Genomic DNA, 13,543 nt, shown 5'->3' with positions numbered 1-13,543 from the left:
TGCTGTAGTCAATTTAAGACTTGCAGCCTGCCCTGGCCGGTGGGGTCCTCCAGTTGCTTCAGACAAGTTGCACTTGCTGATGTTTTGGGCTTTCTTTCTTTCTTTTTTTTTTTTTTTAATTTTTGAATAAACATATAATGTATTTTTAGCCCCAGGGGTATAGGTCTGTGAATCTCCAGGTTTACACACTTCACAGCACTCACCCACCCCCCGCAATGTCCATAACCCCACCACCCTCTCCTGACCAGCCCCCAGCCAGCAACCCTCAGTTTGTTCTGTGAGATTAAGTCTCTTATGGTTTGTCTCCCTCCCAATCCCATCTTGTTTCATTTATTCTTTTCCTACCCCCCAAACCCCCCATGCTGCATCTCTTCTTCCTCATATCAGGGACATCATATGATAGTTGTCTTTCTTCGATTGACTTATTTCGCTAAGCATAATATCCTCTAGTTCCATCTACGTCGTTGCAAATGGCAAGATTTCATTTCTTTTGATGGGTGCATAGTATTCCATTGTGTGTGTGTATACACACACACACCCCCACACACACACACACACACCACATCTTCTTTATCCATTCATTTGTTGATGGACATCTAGGTTCTTTCTATAGTTTGGCTATTGTGGAATTTGCTGCTATAAACATTAGGGCACACGTGCCCCTTTGGATCACTACATTTGTACCTTTAGGGAAAATACCCAGTAGTGCAATTGCTGGGTCATAGGGTAGTTCTATTTTCAACTTTTTGAAGAACCTCCATGTTGTTTTCCAGAGTGGTTGCACCAGCTTGCATTCCCACCAACAGTGTAGGAGGGGTCCCCTTTCTCTGCATCCTGGCCAGCAACTGTCATTTCCTGACTTGTTAATTTTAGCCATTCTGACTGGTGTGAGCTGGTATCTCACTGTGGTTTTGATTTGTATTTCCTTGATGCTGAGTGATGTGGAGCATTTTTTCATGTGTCCGTTGGCCATTTGGATGTCTTCTTGCAGAAATGTCTGTTCATGTCCTCTGCCCATTTCTTGATTGGATTATTTGTTCTTTGGGTGTTGAGTTTGCTACGTTCTTTATAGATTTTGGATACTAGCCCTTTATCTGTTACATCATTTGCAAATATCTTCTCCCATTCTGTCAGTTGTCTTTTGGTTTTGTTAACTGTTTTCTTTACTGTGAAAAAGCTTTTGATCTTGATGAAATCCCAATAGTTCATTTTTTGCCCTTGCTTCCCTTGCCTTTGGCGATGTTCCTAGGAAGAAGTTGCTGCGGCTGAGGTCGAAGAGGTTGCTGTTTGTGTTCTCGTCAAGGATTTTGATGGATTCCTTTTGCACATTGAGGTCCTTCATCCATTTTGAGTCTATTTTCATGTGTGGTGTAAGGAAATGGTCCAACTTCATTTTTCTGCATGTGGCTGTCCAATTTTCCCAACACCATTTATTGAAGAGGCTGTCTTTTTTCCATTGGACATTCTTTCCTGCTTTGTCGAAGATGAGTTGACCATAGAGTTGAGGGTCTATTTCTGGGCTCTCTATTCTGTTCCATTGATCTATGTGTCTGTTTTTGTGCCAGTACCATGCTGCCTTGATGATGACAGCTTTGTAATAGAGCTTGAAGTCCGGAATTGTGATGCCACCAACTTTGGCTTTCTTTTTCAATATTCCTTTGGCTATTCGAGGTCTTTTCTGGTTCCATATAAATTTTAGGATTATTTGTTCCATTTCTTTGAAAAAAGTGGATGGGATTATGACAGGGATTGCATTAAATGTGTAGATTGCTTTAGGTAGCATAGACATTTTCACAATATTTGTTCTTCCAATCCAGGAGCATGGAACATTTTTCCATTTCATTGTGTCTTCCTCAATTTCTTTCATGAGTACTTTATAGTTTCCTGTGTATAGATTCTTTACCTCTTTGGTTAGGTTTATTCCTAGGTATCTTATGGTTTTGGGTGCAATTGTAAATGGGATTGACTCCTTAATTCCACTTTCTTCTGTCTTGTTATTGGTATAAAGGAGTGCAACTGATTTCTGTGCACTGATTTTATATCCTGACACTTTGCTGAATTCCTGTACAAGTTCTAGCAGTTTTGGAGTGGAGTCTTTTGGGTTTTCCACATATAGTATCATATCATCTGCAAAGAGTGATAGTTTGACTTCTTCTTTGCCCATTTGGATGCTTTTAATTTCTTTTTCTTGTCTAACTGCTGAGGCTAGGACTTCTAGTACTATGTTGAATAGCAGTGGTGATAATGGACATCCCTGCCATGTTCCTGACCTTAGCGGAAAAGCTTTCAGTTTTTCTCCATTGAGAATGGTATTTGCAGTGGGTTTTTCATAGATGGCTTTGATAATATTGAGGTATATGCCCTCTATCTCCACACTTTGAAGAGTTTTGATCAGGAAGGAATGCTGTACTTTGTCAACTGCTTTTTCAGCATCTATGGAGAGTATCATATGGTTCTTGTTCTTTCTTTTATTAATGTATTGTATCACATTGATTGATTTGTGGATGTTGAACCAACCTTGCAGCCCTGGAAAAAATACCACTTGGTCATGGTAAATAATCCTTTTAATGTACTGTTGGATCCTATTGGCTAGTATTTTGGTGAGAATTTTCGCATCTGTGTTCATCAAGGATATTGGTCTGTAGTTCTCTTTTTTGATGGGATCCTTGTCTGGTTTTGGGATCAAGGTGATGCTGGCCTCATAAAATGAGTTTGGAAGTTTTCCTTCCATTTCTGTTTTTTGGAACAGTTTCAGGAGAATAGGAATTAGTTCTTCTTTAAATGTTTGGTAGAATTCCCCCGGGAAGCCGTCTGGCCCTGGGCTTTTGTTTGTTTGGAGATTTTTGATGACTGTTATGGGTCTGTTCAGGTTTTCTATTTCTTCCTGGTTCAGTTGTGGTCCTTTTGGGCTTTTGAGGAAGGGACTGTTTTCCCAGTTAGAATACAGGTGAGAATAAGCTATGGATATCTGCTCAATTAAAAAAAAACAAACATTTTAGGGGGTGCCTGGGTGGCTCAGTGTGTTGCGCCTCTGCCTTTGGCTCAGGTCCTGATTCTGGGGTCCTGGGATCGAGCCCTGCATCAGGCTCCCTGCTCAATTGGGAGCCTGCTTCCCCCCCCCCCTCTGCCTGCCTCTTTGCCTACTTATGATCACTCTCTCTCTGTCAAATAAATAAATAAAATCTTTTTTTGAAAAAAAGGTGAGGGGCGCCTGGGTGGCTCAGTGGGTTAAAGCCTCTGCCTTCGGCTCAGGTCACAATCTCAGGGTCCTGGGATCGAGCTCTATATCGGGCTCTCTGCTCAGTGGGGAGCCAGCTTCCCCCTCTCTGTCTGCCTCTCTGCCTACTTGTGATCTCCATCTGTCAAATAAATAAATAAAATCTTTAAAAAACAATTTTTTAAACCAGTTGCTTTTGGGAAGAGAGAATCATGCTGAGAAGAATGAAGATAATGTTGCAAAGGGAAGGAAGATTGATTGCTTTTTGTGTAGGTGGGAGAGAGAGGAGAGATACTTGAGAAATTCTTTGATCCAGCAACAGTATTTACTGAAATGTTTTCAGGGATGTATTTTCTTGTAAGTTGGATAATCACTTAGGAGAGAAGACATTGAGAGGTGAAGTGCTCTGAATCCCAAGGCATTCTGAGGAGAACGGGCAAGAAAGATCTTTATTGAGCATCTACTATTTTCCAGGCATCTCTTGAAGAGAGACATTTCTCTCTCTTCTCAATGTTTGAGACAGTTTTCTTTTCCTTTGGACTCTTATGGTCAAGGAAAGGGAAACTGCATTAATGATGTTAAGTAAATCATTAAGATCATTCATTTAGCGTCTACTTTCTCAAAGCCAGTATCAGATCCAGTTAGTGTGTCCCAAAGCTCAGGCTGATATTGTTTTTTTTTTTAATTTTAAAAGTGCTCTGGTGGTTTCCCATTTGTTCTGAACCCATCGAGGCTTCAGAGCTGTTGCAAGGCGGGTACATTTAAGGGCACATCTAGGATTCTCTGTACACAAAAATACATGTCTTATAGATAGGTGTATATATTTCAAAAATATGTAGCCATTTTGGAATCTCTCCTTAAACATTTATTTAAAAGCATTACATCTAGAACATAAACTCAACAAGACCTAGGGTTTTTTTGTTTATTTGTTTGTTTGTTTGTTTTGTACATTTTGTGTAATGTAACTCACGTGCCTACAACCAGGCTCAGCATCGCAGTTACCCAATACATGCTTGTGCATGCAGGAGTGAAAGAATCATCATAGTTCTTTATGTCAGGCTTTAGTTAGTCAACTTTGTATTAGTAGACATTTAGATTGTTTCCATTTTTTCTTCTATAAACTATACTGATCCATGCTACAATTGAGTCCTTTATCTATACATTGTTGCTTTTTATAAACAAATACCTTTCATTATAATAGATTCCTGGGAGTGGAATTGCTGGGTCAAAGGATACATATTTTAGATCCTGATACTACCTTTTTGGGTGCAGTTCAGCACAGTGGATCAGTGATCCCGTCTCTTTCTTTCTTCCTTTCATTCTAAGATTTATTTATTTATTTATTTATTTATTTATTTATTTATTTATTTGACAGATGGAGATCACAAGTAGGCAGAGAGGCAGGCAGAGAGAGATGAGGAAGCAGGCTCCCTGCTGAGCAGAGAGCCCAATACGGGGCTCGATCCCAGGACCCTGGGATCATGACTTGAGCTGAAGGCAGAGGCCTTAACCAATGAGCCACCCAGGTGCCCCTAAGATTTTATTTATTTAAGAGAGAGAGAGAGAAAGGGCACAAACAGGCAGAGAGGCAGGCGGGGGGTGGGGGGGGGAGAAGTAGGCTCCCCGCTGAGCAGAGAGCCCGATGTGGGGCTAGATCCTGGGACCCCGAGATCATGACCTGAGCCGAAGGCAGAGGCCCAACCCACTGAGCCACCCAGGCGCCCATCTTTCTTACAGTGTGTAAGATGATCTGTTTCATCTCAACTTGGCTGATAGTAGGAGCTATCGTTCTTACATATACATGTATATATGTATGTATGTATGTATTTTTTAAGTCAATAAATTTTTTTTTAAGGAATGTTGCATGTGATTCCTTCCATTGCCAGTCTCCTTGGTTCCTCCAAAGTCTGAGTCCTCATCTTCAAGGTAGCCCTTTTAAAAGAACTTCTGCTCCAACCACTGTTGTCATTGTCATAGTCAGTCCACAGTTCTTTTCATTGCGCTTCTTTGATCTCCACTTGACTGTGGACATATTTGAAAAATTCCCCACCTGCATGTATATGAAATGCTCTCTGATCATTTATTCCAAAGGCAGCAACCCATGTTTCAAATCACTTCTTACCATAGAACTTTACTGTTTGAAAATCTAGCACAGATCTCATTTGGATGGATGTTCTGAAAGGCTGTTTTCATTCAGTGTATTTGCTTTTTGTTTTTTTACGGTATCATTAAATTCCAGAATTTGGAAGGCTTACTGCTTCATCTAAGTTTCTACTTATCCTGCTTAGGAGCTAGGGCAATAGAGTGTGGTTTTTTTCCTCCTCAGTTGGGAGAGGCTGTGGGATGGTATTATTTAATGAAATTATCTTTTTAAACCTCAGTTTCTGTTCTCTTTGTTACTCTCTGCACCCCCTGTTTGAATACATGGACTCTGGTCATTGGTCTAGAGTTAACTGTACATCATTAGCAAGTGGAATCTGCCCGCTCTCTGACAGACCATGCCTACGTTTCTAAACCAAATTTAACCCTCTGGGAGTGATCTGCCATTGGAAACATGTGCTCTCTTGTCCCCAGCCCAGCCAGCCAGTGTGAGTGACTGAGATGCCATAGGCAGTTCTTGTTGGCTGTTAAGGATGTCTGACCTTGATCTTTGTGCCATAAGCCCTGTGGATGGGAAAAATCTATGTGTGACCAATAGATAGCTCTCTTTACAGTACTTACTTGATAGAAATGACTTACTGTTGGTCTCTTTCATGGGTTTTCAGCAGAGGCTTTTATAGAACTCACAGAAGCTTGTGTGCAACACTCTTCAAAAATGGTGTTACCAGTACTTTGTCTTCTGAAGTAGTGTTTTCTTCTCTTTGGTTCACACATGTGAACTGTGTAAACCAGTACATTCCTTTTTGCTTTGGTTACCATGAAGTTTAGTACCAAATGTAAATCTTAATCACTCATTCATTTGTTTTACTCAGTAAATATTACATGTCAGGAGCCCCTATTACATGTCAGGCCCCGTAAAAGTGCCGGGGATTCTGAGCTCAAGGACACAGTGTCCACCCTCCAGCAAAATGGTTCGAGTTCTAACTCGAAAAGGAATGTCCTGCCTCCTTGAGTCTTGCTTTGGATTCTTGCCCTAGACGGGGAGAGCCCAGCTTTTCCCATGGAACATAACCCTTCTCCACTAAACTTATTAGCACTAGAAAGAAGGCAGCTCATTTTCCTCTCAGGTGTAGACAAAGGCTGCTGTTGTCCCAGAGTGAAGGGCTTTTGGTGAGTTGATTAGTACACAGCCTGGCCTGTGCTGATTTTCAGATGGAGACCATCAGATATGATCTGCCACCTCATTAGGTTGACACTGTTCCTGCCCCTCTTGTAATAATGTCACTGGAGCACTTTACAGCCTTAGGTAAGTGATGTAAGCATACACTACCCAGGTAACCCAGGGTCAGTGGCGGCAGATGCTTGAAAAAGCACTTGTTTTCTCATTCCCTGCTGTGTTTAAGGTATAACAGGCCAAAATGTATAATAATTGGGCAGGTTTAAGTATTAGAGGAGCAGAACTTGCAGCAATATAACTATTTTTCAATTAGCAATAATCGCGCCTCAGATAAACCTCATTGGCTACGATACTGCCACTGCGCAAAGCTAATATAACTATTTTTATCTGTGATTCAAACTTGTACTTTTTCAAGATCAAGGGGACAATGAAGGAAATTAGATGATTGCTACAGACTTACAGAAGTAAGCTCATTTATTCTAGAGAAGAGAAGGCAGAAAGGAGCCCTCAAGTATTTGAAGATCTATAAGATAGGCAATAATTAGGAACTCCTCTCCTTTTCAGTGAAAACAAGAGAAATATAAGTCTTATATCGATTCACAGAAGAATTAGGTTAGGCTGAGAGCTCGCTGACTAGAGACTAGAAAAGCCTGTAGGCAGGGGGGAGGGGGAAGGGGAGGTGGTGCAGGCTCACCTATTTCTAACTTGTTTTGGTCTTTTAGTAGGCAGTTATTTTCTTGGCCGGAATTGGGTTCCACAAGCTGTTTTGGAGGGTGGTATCAGACCGTGTGCTAATTCATAAAAGCATATAACCTGCCCTTGGAGAACCATGTGGGTGTGGTGGGATTTGGGGTGTCCTTTTCTCTGTTTAGTGGGTTACAAGGGTGTGGTGAGGAGGGGCTAGGGAGAGTGGACATCTGGCTCGTGTCATAGAGTTAACACCATCTTCTCTTTGGGTCAGAACTCAGAGACCAGGGTACTGGATGAGCTTGTGACTCAGTGCTTAAAAGGGTAGGGGGCTCCCTTAAAGAACCAAAGCGGGAGGGGTTGTCTTAAAGCAGACCTGTCCCAAAGCATCAGGGTGGAGAGACTTCTTTCTGTCCCTAGGATTCTGACATAGAATAGTGCCCTTTCCTGATAAGTGAAGCCTAGAGGAGGTAAATGGGAGAAGTCTAATAGAGAGCAGAATTTGATAGAGAATAAGGGTGTCCCTCCAGGGGACAGGCAGCTGAATCCTTGACTCTCTGAAACTTAGCTAGATCGGATTCACCTGCTGGCCATGAGGGCCAAGGTCCCTCCCATATGCTTAGATTCAAATAACTTCTTTAAACTCATCTTTCTTTTAGGGTACTTCTGTAGCATTGCATTTTTATTCCCCATACTATATGAAAAGATTTCCCCTAACTTTTATGGTTAGATGACCAAGAAAGTAAACACTGATTCTGAACTTCTAACATGTTAGCCTGGTGAATTTCAACAAAATCCAGCATCCTGGTATAAGTTCTTTCTTTGTTCTTGAGTCTGCTCTTTCTCCAGGAGAAGTCTTCTCTCTTTGCCCTATTTCTGATGATTGGCTAGGGCAAAAGGAGAAAAAGCAGCAGTTGGAAAAAAATAAACTTATGTGAAATAGGGTTTGGCCAAAACATAAAACTGTGCTATAGACTTACCACGTGCAAATCTTGTTTAAACTGTCATGTTTCTTTGGTGTCTACTGTGTACTGCAAGGAATTGCGGGGTAGTAGTCAACACTTTTGTGGGGCTTATGGTTGTGGGAAGCAAACAGACAAGTAGTGAAATCCTATCAAGTAGTGATAAGTAAGGAAAAAAGAAGTAAAGCTGGTAGGGAGATTGGGAGGGCCTGGGAAGGTCTAGTGTTTTAGATCAGCTGGTCAGGGGAGGCCTTTCTGAAGAGGTGATGTTGGAGCAGAGATCTCCATGAATCCAGGGAGTAAGCCATGTGACTATCTGGTGGGAGTGTGAGGAGAAGGGTCATTCTGGGAGACAGGATAGCACGTGCAAAGGTCCGGAGGCTGGGCCAGAAGTTACTTGATGTGTCCTTTGGGAGGAGATAGGAGAGAGAGATTGGAGAGGTAGCGAGGATTGCCAAGCTGGTTTGCAATGAAAGGGAGCAGTCTTCCATTTGTTTGTACTGGTTTGGCTTTGAAGTTTTTCACTAAGCACCTTTACATATACTGGTCAGGTAATGAACCTCTTGGAAACCTTGCTGAACATGTTTGCTGGTTTAATTGCTCAGACATGTTATCCCTGACAGTTCATCAAAAAAGGAATTTGATGGGAACGTGCAAAGTAATCTGGAATTTCTGCAGTTTATTAGGCTTATCACTAGAGACTTCGTTTTATTTAGATGCTGTATTTTAAATGAATACTGTGACTAAAAGCTTTCTATGTATTTGAATAATAATGTATGAACATGGTAAAAATGCAGATACTATCTTTTAGTGAAAATAAGGCTTCCCTGTCTCCTAGTACTTGAGAAGCCACTGCTGTTAGTACATTGTGTCGGCAGGGTGTTTCTGGAATGTAGACTGTAGGAGTGCTGACAACACTGACTCCCTTGTTGACCTTCCACCTTGTTCTGCCCTCTGGTGTGCCTAGGAGATTGAGCGCATTGAGATAACTACCCTGGGACCTCCCCACCGTGCCCCTAGCTCCATGAAAGTTGGAAATGAAGGTGTGGAGAATTAGCCGCATATTACTTCTTCCATCCTCTGTCTGCCTGCCTGTCCACCCACCTGCCCTATTGCCCCTGTCAGTGAAGTACCTGAATAAAATACTGTGTCAGTGGGATGAAGAGGCTTGCTTTGTTTCTTCGGTTTTAAAGTGACTTCTCAGGGGGCGCCTGGGTGGCTCAATGGGTTAAAGCCTCTGCCTTCGGCCCAGGTTATGATCCCGGGGTCCTGGGATCGAGCCCGGCATCGGGCTCTCTGCTCAGCAGGGAGCCTGCCTCCTCCTCTCTCTCTCTGCCTGCCTCTCTGCCTACTTGTGATCTCTGTCTGTCAAATAAATAAATAAAATCTTTAAAAAATAATAAATAAAGTGACTTCTCAGGCTGGAGGATACTTACTGACCCCCCTCCACCTTCTAACAAATGCCCTTCCTTTTATTTAAAAAAAAAAAAAAAAAAAAAAAGGAACTGTGACCATACACATTGTTGCAGATCTTGCAGATCTTGGAGCACTTCCATATCATAAGCATCATAGACATCAGGTTGCCTCATTCTCATTAATAGCCACTTACCTGACAAGACCGCAGTTGACTCATTCCTGTATTGATGGACGTGAAAGTTTTTGTATCTTTTGCAGTAACGGTTTAATACTGTGATGAAAATCCTTGCACATTCTTCTCTTTGCACATTTATAAGTGTATCTGTGGGGAAAATTCCTAGGCGTGGATTGGGGGGCAAAGGGAAAATGTGTATTTTAAATTTTGATAGGTATCGCCAAACTGTATCTATCTGTGGTCACCCTGGGTGAGAAAACCCTGGGTTTTCTCACATCCTAAGTGACACTTTATAATTGCTCTCCTTTTGTGTTTACAATATAAGTGAAGCATGCTCTTTTAGTGTAGTCTTCTTTGGATGTCTCTTAGAGTGAAATTTAAATCAGAGATAAACAACAGTGTGTTTTGGTTGAGGACTATTATCTGTATGACCATGATTCTCTGAAATCTGTTGAGACTTATTGGAAACCTAGTACATGGATAGTTATATAAATCCTCCCAAGTGCTTTAAAAAAATGAATTCTATTGATGGGAATAGAGGGTTTTTTTTTTTTTTTAAGATTTTATTTATTTATTTGACAGGGAACACAAGCAGGGGCAATGGGAGAGGGAGAAGTAGACTTCCAGGCGAGCAGGGAGCCCAATGTGGGGCTCACTTCCAGGACTCTGGGATCATGACCTGAGCCGAAGGCAGACGCTTAATGACTGAGCCACCCAGATGCCCCCGGGAATAGGGTTTTGAACACGTTTTTAGATTAATCTTGCTAGTTACATTCTTCTCATGATCTGTAACCCTGCTAGTTTTTTTCTGCATACTATCTAAGATCTTTCAGAAGAGAACATCTACAACTCTGTGCATTTTTCTGTTTGTCCTTATAGTTGTCAGCTTTCACTGGATGTTTTTGTAGGCTGTGTTGTTTAGAAACACTGTAGTTACTTTGTCTTGGTGCATCATAAGCATGAATTTGTTCTTTTGTGTCTCTGATACTAATATTTCTACCCCAAGGGCACCTGGGTGGCTCAGTCAGTTAAGCATCCATCCCCCTGATTTAGGCCTAGGTCATGATCTTGTGGGTCTTGGGCTGAGCCCCACCTTGGGCTCCACATCTACTTGGGATTAGCTCTCTGTCCCTCTGCCCAGATGTGCATGTACTTGTGCCTGCACACCCTCTCTTTCAATAAATAAATCATTAAAAAATATTGCTACACCAGCTGTTTCTCTTTTCAGGTGGTTTTGGTATATCTTTTTCATGTTCTTCATTTTTATGTATTTTCTATGATTTTGTTCTGTGATTCTAGAACTGTCATTGGAAGACTATAAATGAATTAGATTTGTCAAACCATTCAGCATTTTGTATTCTAACAAATGATTTTAATATGTCCATAATTTTTGAACTACCGACATATTTGAATATTTTCTGCTATGTTTTGTATTATATAAACCTTTTTTCCCTTTGCTACTTAAAAAATAGTTCCTACCTTTTGTTGGATTAATCAAATTTTCTCTTATTTATTCCCCCCTCCTTCTAGCTAATTAGAATCTCATCTAGTTTTCTAGGGCTACAACAGCAAAGTGCCACTAACTGGGTGGCTCAAAACCTAGAAATTTATTCTCCTACAATTCTGGAGGCTAGAAGTCTGAAATCAAGGTGTCAGGAGCACCACACTCTCTCTGAAGCCTGTGGGATGGTGTGTGTGTGTGTGTGTGTGTGTGTGTGTGTGTGTGTGTGTGTGAGAATCTTTGCTTGGTTTTTAGCTTCTAGTAGTTTTCTGGCAGTTGTTGGTATTCCTTGGTTTGCAGCTGCATTGCTGCAATCCCTGACTTCCAGGGATCTCTGAGTGATTTCTGCTCTTAGTTTATTATTTCCTTTCTTCTGCTTGCTTTGGGTTTATGTTGCTCCTTTTCTAGATTCTTGATGGAGGAGTTTAGAGTGCTTTGAGACCCTTCTTTTCTTCTCTCTCTCTCTCTCTCTTTTTTTTAAAGATTTTATTTATTTATTTGAGAGAGAGAGAGTGAGTAAGAGAGAGCATGAGAGGGTAGAAGGTCAAACGGAAAAGCAGACTCCCCGAGGAGCTGGGAGCCTGATGTGGGACTTGATCCCAGGACTCTGGGATCATGACCTGAGCTGAAGGCAGTTGCTTAACTGACTGAGCCACCCTGGTGCCCTGAGACCCTTCCTTTCTAATAGTTGTATTTAGTGCTACGAATCATCCTCTTTGCACTGCTTTATCTGTTCTATGTATTTTGATAGGTTGTACTTTCATTTCTTTTCAGTTAAATATATTTTTTTTAAGATTTTTTTTTTTTATTTGACAGACAGAGATCACAAGTAGGCAGAGAGGCAGGCAGAGAGAGAGGAAGGGAAGCAGGCTCCCTGCTGAGCAGAGAGCCCGATGCGGGACTCGATCCCAGGACCCTGAGATCATGACCTGAGCTGAAGGCAGCGGCTTAACCCACTGAGCCACCCAGGCGCCCTTCAGTTAAATATATTTTAAAATTTCCTTGAAGACTTGTCTCTGACCAGTGGATTTTTTAAAAGTGTATTATTTCATTTCCAAGAACTTGGAGATTTTCCTGTTATCTTCCTGTTACTGATTTCTAGTTGATTCATTGTGGTTGGAGAATAGCCTCTGGCTTATAGAAAGTCTTATAAATTTGCACAGGTCTGTTTTATAGTCCATGATGTGGTCTCTCTTGGTCTATGCTTCTATGAACATTTGAACATTTGAAAATGAACATTTTTCTATGAACATTTGAAAAAAATGTGTGTTCTGCTGTTTTGGGGTGTTCTCTAAATGTCAGATTCTACTGGCTGATGTTGTTCTTTTATATTCCTCTGTATCCTTGCTGAGATTCTGTCTGTTGTTCTGTCAGTTTTTGAGAGAGGGTCCTTGCTTTTTGAAATTATTTTTCTCCAGAATATATCCTTCCTCTTTGAGGACTTAAAATATTATCTGAATTCATAAGGAGCATTTCTTATCTGACCATTCAGTAGGCCTTGGGGATTATGTGACACTGGTGTCCCCCTCTTATACCCTTAACACTTAAAAGCAGACTATACATCTCAGCTGCTAGAGATGAACACAGTGAATTACAGCTGCTGGAGGAAGAGGAAATAGTGATGATTTGAAATTCCCACATCTGTACTACTGTAATAAGAAATTAACTGATTTCTTAATACCCAGGCTTGCTCTGGTTTAGTTCGTCTTAGAGACTTATCTGATATACTCAACCATGCTGCATGTTAGAACTTCCTTGGGGAGCTTTAAAAAAAATGCTGATGTTTTGGCCCCCACCCAAGACCAATTAAATTAGAATCTGTTGGTGTGTTGCTGGGCATTGGTCTTCATTAAGAGCTCCCCAGGTGAGTTCATTGCCCAGCCAGGGTGTTGCCTGGCTAATCTCTCCAATTGTGAAGCATCTACAGTCTGCAGATCCTGTGCTAAGTGTGTGGAGGCACAGATAAGGAAGGTCCTTGCTTTATTGGGGAATGTGGTCCCATAGTGTTTTCTGAGGGTCTTTTATTGGTGACTCAGTTAATATTTCTTAATTGGTTGACCTAATCACAGACAGCTAATAAGCTGCCTGGGATAGGAGTGAAAAATGTTAGGAGTGTGAAGGGAATTGGAGGGTAGCAGCCCAGTATTTGTTCAGGAAAATAAGAGATACCACATCCTTGGCATTCAGTCCTTGTTTTTGCCACTTCTGTATTTGCTGTGTACTCTGCTTACTCATCGGTACCCCCATTGGTATTCTTATTTACTGCATTTTCTTTAACCAAAATTCTCGTTTATCCTTTCCCTCTCTA

At 41.3% G+C, this 13,543-nt stretch overlaps 1 protein-coding gene and 1 pseudogene across 7 annotated transcripts in view; one reads left to right on the top strand and one right to left on the bottom strand.

Moving 5' to 3' along the window:
• LYPD6B (LY6/PLAUR domain containing 6B) overlaps nt 1-13,543 on the top strand; it is a 178,128-nt gene that overhangs the window by 93,202 nt on the left and 71,383 nt on the right. The window lies entirely within an intron of this gene.
• LOC125096512 (uncharacterized) lies at nt 6,695-6,864 on the bottom strand (annotated as a pseudogene).

Source organism: Lutra lutra, chromosome 3 (assembly GCF_902655055.1).
Source record: "Lutra lutra chromosome 3, mLutLut1.2, whole genome shotgun sequence".
NCBI classification, from domain to species: domain Eukaryota; kingdom Metazoa; phylum Chordata; class Mammalia; order Carnivora; family Mustelidae; genus Lutra; species Lutra lutra.
Note: the sequence above shows the minus strand (reverse complement) of the source record. Positions and strands in the feature narration are given on the sequence as shown.